The sequence below is a fragment of the Gracilinanus agilis genome, chromosome X (genome assembly GCF_016433145.1).
Source record: "Gracilinanus agilis isolate LMUSP501 chromosome X, AgileGrace, whole genome shotgun sequence".
In the NCBI taxonomy this organism is placed as follows: Eukaryota; Metazoa; Chordata; class Mammalia; order Didelphimorphia; family Didelphidae; genus Gracilinanus; species Gracilinanus agilis.
This window is the reverse complement of record NC_058136.1, coordinates 69,900,643-69,908,471: the sequence shown is the minus strand read 5'-3', so window position 1 is coordinate 69,908,471 and position 7,829 is coordinate 69,900,643.

The following is a 7,829-nucleotide window of genomic DNA, read 5'->3' as shown; positions in this document are numbered from 1 at the left end:
ACTTACCTTTTAAAAAATTAATATGACCCATTCATTAACAACAATAATAAAATGGACAGCAGTCCCTTCCCTTGAGAACATTACTTTTTTTGTCAAGCATTTCCCTTTTTTGTTTAAATTCAGATTAGACATTGTATATTTCAACTTCCATTTTGCCTCTGTGACTCAAGACATGAATTTAATTTCAAGGGATCATGATTGTGCTTAGTGGTACTATATTCCCATATATTTGGCCTTTTATACCAAAAATATACTTTTTAAATGTTTTTTTTTATTTTAACTTGCTTTCTATAGAACTTGGAGCCCTGAGCATATAAACAAGATTCCTTCCCAACACTAATATTGTCTGTTCCCAGGACCATCTGAGCTCTGCTAATCTTTGTTCTAAAAGCTTTCCCAACTCTGACACTGGTTTTATGGCCAAAGCTAGTCTTGAAATTGCATGTTCTAGTGGCTTTCCCAGCCCTGATATCCTTTCTTCTAAGTGCCCTTACTGGGCTGGACATTCTCTTCTCTGTGGTTTCTCCCAAGCCCTCCATTCTGTATGTTCACAACCACAGAATCAGATCATTTCTGTTTTCTGAGTTCTAAAGTCCCTCCCAAGTTTGATATTCCAGGTTGCAGTGACCCATCCAGCTCAAGTAATTTTTTTTTCTTAGTTGCCTCCAAGCTCATTCATTCAATGTTCTGCATTCTCGCCTAGTTCTAACGTTCTGCCTTTTTGTCAACTCCTGCTTTTCACGCTCAGAATCAGGACTGTTGTCTCCACCCTGGAAGTCTCAATTCTAAGTTCTCTCCAACTTCCAATATATTCTCTTGAAAGGGCCCTCTAAGTCAGACACTGTTTTCGATGTTCCCTCTCAGTATGGTTATGTTAGAGTTGACGACTCCTCTCTCCTCTAATATTCTAAGGGGATTTTTTCCTTTTCACTGATTTCCTTAATTTTATTATATTAAATTACACATATATTTGCAATACTCATTTAGAAGTATAAACTCTTTTTCTTTTGAATTCTCTGTACTTCATTCTTTTCAATAAACCACCATTCTATTCATTCTATAATAATAGTATTGAGATATATGTGCATATAATCCTTAACCCTTCAAACCCTGGGTGCGATTATTGTGTTTCAGGTTTTGTTTTGTTTTGCTTTGCTTTCTCTTCCTTCCAGATTAGGCATTTTATCTTGATCTTTCATCTTTGAGTGAATGATGTTAGACATGAGTTTTAATAATCAGAAAAACAACATTGTGTTGATAACAATTATTATGTAATATAGATTGCATCTGGCGCTCTTAAGTAAATTTTAAATTACTGATCCAATTTATTTGTCTGTCCCCATACCTTGCAACTCTGAACTCAGAAACAAAAATCCTTCCCAGCAATGATATCCTGTGTTCTCGTGCCCATCTGAGCTCTGATAATGTGTATATATTTCTTTCTTTCTTAAAACAGTTACCAATAGAATCAATGTTGTGTATTGGTTCCAAGGCAGAAGAGCGGTAAAGGTTAGGCAATGGGGGTCAAGTGACTTGCCCAGGGTCACACAGCTGGGAAGTGTCTGAGGTCAGATTTGAACCCAGGACCTCCCGTCTCTAGGCCTGGCTCTCCATCCACTGAGCTACCCAGCTGCCCCCTGATAATCAATATTCTAAGAGCCTTCTCAACTCTTATAATCTAATAATCTTATAATGTGGTTTTATAATCCAAGCCAGTTCTGAAATGGTGGAGTCTGAGGCAATTCCTGGCTTTTCTATTCCTTCCTCTAAGTTCTTTGCCAGTCTTAGCATTCCTTTCTCTGTGATTAATTGTGGACCTGACATTCTGTGTGCTCAGATCCCACAAAATCAGATAATTTCTCTTCACCAGCTTTGAACATCTCCTACATTTTATGTTTGAAAGTCTCTCACGTCTTTGCGATCATAGGGTTGGAGACCCCCCATCCAATGTCGGTACTTGAAATGTTCAATTGCCTACAGCAGGGGTCGGCAACCTTTTTGGCCGTGAGAGCCATAAATGCCACCTTTTTTAAAATGTAATTTTATGAGAGCCATACATTGCCGACCCCTGGCCTACAGGCTCAGACATTCTGTGTTATACAGACCTTTTCAAAAATGTGACATTCTGACTTCTCTTTGAAAACCCATCTCTAACGTCCTGAACCTGGGACTGACATCGCAACCCTGAAATTCTCCATTCTAATCTCTATCAAGTTTCCAAGCAAGCTATACACCTGCACTGCCCCTCCAAGTCTGGCATTCTTTTCTCAAAAGAACCTGTTGGCTCTGTCATTTTATGTTCAAAGGCTCCTCAATCCAGTGATATTCAAAGGTTTTGTTTTCCTTTTCAATTATTTATGTTTTATTATATTAAAGTTACATATGTCTTAGCAATACAATTATTTTAAGCAACTGTCACTTTTAAAATTAGGTCTTTAACACCTTATTTATTAAGAAAAAACCCCACTTCCCTTTCCCAAAATGAATAGGAACAGGAGAAGTTCGATAGCTTAGTGGATCTAGAGACCCAGGCCTGGAGTCAGGAGGCCCTGGGTTCAAATCTGACCTCAGACACTTCCTAGCTGTGTGACACTGGGCAAGTCACTTCACTCCAATAGCCCACCCTTACCACTCTTCTTCTTTAGGATCAATACTTAGTAATTGAAGCATTCATGGTATAGGAAGTATATAGAAACATATGCTGCATATCATCCTCTAAATATATTTTAATATCAATCCTTAAATTTATTTCTCACTCCCCCCCTCAAATTGGGCCTCGGAGAACAGAAACAAAACTCCATTCCCATATTGTGTCTTATTAAGACCATCTGAGCGCTGATAATGTATGTTTTAAGAGGCCTCTCAGCTCTGATGCTTTTTGGTTTTATGGCCAAAGCTGATCCCGAAAGTGTATGTTGTAAGGACTTTCCTTACTCTGATAGTCTTTCCTCAAAGTGCCCTGTCAGCTCTGACATTCCCTTCTCTATGGTTTTCCCCGAGTCCGACATTTTGTGTGCTCGAGTCCCAAGGACTCAGAAAATCTCAATTCTCTGGCTCTGGCTGTCTCTCACTTGCTGTGGTCCAAAGACCCTCCGAAATTTGCTCTTCTAGATTGGTGGGGATTGTCTAGCCCAGACCCAAAGCTCAGCTATCCTATGTTGGTTATGCCTTTTTGAGTACCACATTCTGGATACTATGTCAACTTCCAGGTCTGCTATTCAGGGCCCAGACTGCCATCATAGCACTGAAATTCTCCATTCTGAGTTCTATCCATCCTCTGATATGTTCTCATGAAAGGCACCTCCAAGCTAGACATTCTGTTTTCCAAATTGGGCCTGCCAATTGATGTTCAAAAGCTTTTCTGTTCTCCAATTTCCAACATTTCTTTTTTCCTTTTCATTTATTTAGTCAGTTTTAATACATTCGTATATTTAGTATACTAAATGGCTTATGTGTATTAGCAATATAATTATTTAAACTCGCAAATCGTTTCCCCTGTGAATTCTGTTCTTTTTCCCACCAATAATAACAATAATATGTAGAGCAGCCTTTCTCCATGAAAACAACACATGCAATTACTTTCCTAATTTTATCAATTTCTTTTTTTCTTTTTTTTTTTTTTTTTTTTGCTTAAATCCTGATTAGGCCCTGTATATTCGCAATTTCTTTTTGCCTATAGCAGGGGTTGGCAACATAAGACTCTTTCTGCAGGAGCCATAAAGTCCATTTTTTTTTTTCAGGCACTGTTACAGGAGCGGCACTGTGAGCGCTGTACGGCTCTCACGAAATGACATTTTAAAAAAGGTGGCGTTTATAGCTCTCACGGCCAAAAAGGGTGCCGACCCCTGCTCTATAGGATTCAACGCATGATTTGGGTTGGGTTATTTCTTCAGAGGCTCACCATATGCTTATTGTAATTATACTCAAATATATGTTGCCTTACAAATCATAATCTTTTTTCAGTGTTTTTTTTTAAATTGGACTTGCCTTTCCCCGTGACTTGGACTACTGAGTACACTGATAAAATTCCTTCCCAATGCTAATATTATCTGTTTTCACTGAAGCCTTGGTGACCTTTATTTTAAGAGCCCTCCCAGCTCCGATGCTGATTTTGTGGTCAAAGCTAGTCTTGAAATTGCATGTTCTAGGGGCTTGGCTCTGATATCCTTTCTTTTAACTGCTCTCCTACTCCAACATTCCCTTCTCTGTGGTTGCTCCCAGGCCCTCCCTTCTGTGAGCTCACATCGCATGGAATCTCAGATACTTGTTATTCTTTAGCTCTAACCATTCCTAACTTTCTCTGTTCTAAAGTCCCTCCTCTATTGGATATTCCAGGTTCAAAAGGCCCTTCGAGCTCAGCCACTCTTGGTTCTAAGTTGCCTCCCAACTCATTCATTCTGTGTTCTACATTCTCTCTTAGGTCTAACGTTCTGGCTTTTTGTCATCTTCTGCTTTTCACACTTAGAGCTGGCACCCCTGTTCCCAGAGCAAACTCTAGCCAATTTCCAATAAATTGTCTTGAAAAGGTCCTCCAAGTCAGACAGTATTATTGCTGTATCTTTTCAGCCATGTCATTTTCTGGTGAAAATTCCCATCTTCTTCTGATAGTCTAAGTTTGCTTTTCTCCCTTTTCACTTATTTCTCCAGTTTTATGATATTAAACTATCCATATGCTTAAGCAATACAATCATGCGAGAACACAAATTGTTTTTCTTTTGAATTCCTTGTACTTTATTTTTTCAATAAATATTGATCCTAACAGCAATTATACTATCTACTACAACTTTAACCCTTTAAGACACATATGCAGTCGCTGCCTGTTATTTTTTCTTTTCCTTTCCTTTTCCTTCTTTCTTTTTTATTAGAAAGAGATTAAGTTCTGTGTCTTCATCTTTCATCTTTGAGTGACATTAGACCTGAATTGTAGTTGAGAGCATTGCCATTTTGCTGATATAAATTTTTACGCAATATTAAGTGGTTCTCTAACCCTATATAAACCTTAAACATTTTTTGTTCCTATTTGCCTGCCCTTCCTCATAAGTTGAGTATAGAAACAAATTTGTTCCCAGGATTGATTTTGTTTTTTTCTTAGGACTATTTGAGCGCTGGTAATTCATGTTCCAAGAGCCCTCTCCACTGGGACACCGCATGTGACCACAACTAGTATCGAGATGATATGTTCTAAGGGCTTTCCTGCCTCTGCTATTCCTCTTCTAAGTCCCGGGCCTGCTCTGACCTTATACTCTCTGTAACCTTTCTCTGGTCTGATAATTCTGGGCAGACATGCATCACGTAGCATCAGATACTTTCTGTTCTCTAGTGCTCTTTCTAACTTTCTGTGTTCTAAAGACCCTTCCACATTGGATGTGCCAGATTCCGGGGCCCCATCCAGCTCAGAACTCATTATTTCTTAATGGCCTCCTAGCTCGGATATTCGATGTCAGATATACTTTCTCAAGTCTCATATTCGAGATGCTATAGCAACTCCTACTTCTGAATTGGAGAGCCTGGATTGCCATTCCAGCATGGAAATTCGCCATTCTAAGTTCTGACCTTCTTATTCACTCTCATGGAAGACATCTCCAAGTTAGACATTCTTGTTTCCGAAAGACCCAGCGAAGCCTAGTTATTTTATATTCAGTAGCGTCTATCTTCCCTGATGTTCTGGGGGTTGTTTTCCTTTTCACTTAATCACTAAAATCACTAAAAATCACTAAAATCACTAGTTTTAGTATATTAGATGCAATATATTTATTCATAATATAATTCTCCCAGTGCATCCCTCTTTCTCACCCTTCTTTTCTTCTTTTGAGATGAACCCAACCCAACAGTCACAGCCATGCTCCTTTCTTAAGTAAGTTCCCTTTGACGGTTCTAATGGTGATAAAGTTCCAAGGGGTTACCATGGATCATTTTTCTTCCTATTTGTGCCTTTTCTGCAACTGACATTCCCTTCTCTGTGGTTTCTCCCAGATCTTACATTCTATGTGCTCATATTCCATAGAAACAGACAATTTCTGTTCTCTGACCATCTCTCCATTTTATGTGTTCCAAAGTCCCTCCTCCCAAATTTGATATTCCAGGTTGGAGGGCCCCATCTAGCGCGGGCCCACACCGATGGATTCTAAATAGCCTCCAAGCTCAGAAATTCTATGTTGAATGTACCCTCTCAAGTCTCATATCCTGGATACTGTGTCAACTCCCTGTTCTGATCTTTCAAGCCTAGACTGACATCCCAGCACAGAAAGTTCCCATTCTAAGCTCTGTCCTTGCTTGAAAAGTACCTCTGACTCAGACATCCTAATTTCCAAAGATCTTCCCAGCCTAGGAATTTTATCTCCCAAAACCTTTCTGTCACCCGAGAGGTTACGTTTTTTTTCCTCATCTCTCATTTAATCAGTTTTAATGTATTAGATGGCATATAGTTATTACAATACAACTATTTTAAATCACAATATTTCGCTTGTGAATGCTATGTATTACCTTTTTTTCTTGACATATCTGGCCCATCCACTACCAGCAAGTAATATATACAACAGCCTTTGGACTAGAAGGCACTGAATGGGATTGCTTTTTTTTTTTTTTTTTTGGTCATCCCTCCCCCCACTCCAGTTTTTTGGTTTAAAATTAGGAATGATATATTCATATTTCCACTTTGGTTGTGTGATTCAAGACGTGATTTTTAATTCAGAGGATCTTCACTGTGCTCACTGATATTACATTTCCATATACCTTGTATTTTATAACATAAAATCCTTTTGAAAATATATTGTCTAAATTTAACTGACTTTCTCTGTAACTTGGAGGCCTGGACACATAAACAAGACTCTTCAGCAATGAGGTTGTGCGTTCTCTGGCCCATTTGACCTCTCCTCATCTTTATTCTAAGAGTCCTCCCAGCTCTGACAATGGGGTTTGATGGGCAAAGCTCATCCTGAAATTGTATGTTCTAAGGGCTTTCCTAGCTCTGACATCCTCCCTATAGCTTCTCCCAGGCCCTACATGCTGTGTGTGTTCACCACCCAACAATTTCTGGTCTCTGGAATAATGGGAAAATAAACAGAACTGGGAACAGTAACAGCAATGGCCTAATGATGGTCAACTGCGAAAGACTTGGCTACTTTGATCATTACAGTGATCCAAGACATTTCCAAAGGACACATGAGGAAAAAATCCTATCCATCTCCAGAGGGAGAAAGGATGAATTCTGAGAACAAAGTTGAAGCATAATTTTCTCACTTATGTGATTTTTCTTGCTTATTTTTTGTGATATGGCTTTTATGGAAATATTTGACATCATTTCACAAGTATGATTGATATCATATTGCTTGCATTCCCAAAGAGTGGGGAAGGGGTGAGAGGAAGGAAGAGAATTCAGAACTCAAGATCTTTTGAAAAGAATATTAAAAAGAAATAATACATTTATTTTTAAAACAATAAAATAATAATACAGTAGCTCTAACTATTCCAGGTACATTAAGCTATAACTGTATTTTCTCTTTTCCTTTTTTTTTGTTTTGATTAAAATAGATTTGGCATGGTATGTTTCCTTTTCATCTTTGGCCAATACAGCTCATGACTTTTAGCTTAGAGTATCCCCATTGAGCTGAAGTCTCTTGTATTATCATATATGTGGGATCATCTACACTAAATATAATTTGTTTTGTCATATCCGTTTGCTTGCCCTTCCATACAAGGTGGAGATCTGAACCCAGAAATAAGACTCATTCCCAGCAATAATACTGTTTTTTCTGTGTTTTCCAAGCTGTGTTCTTAAAGTTCTAAAACCACTCTGGGTCAGAGTGGTTTTATGGCAACAACTAGTTTCG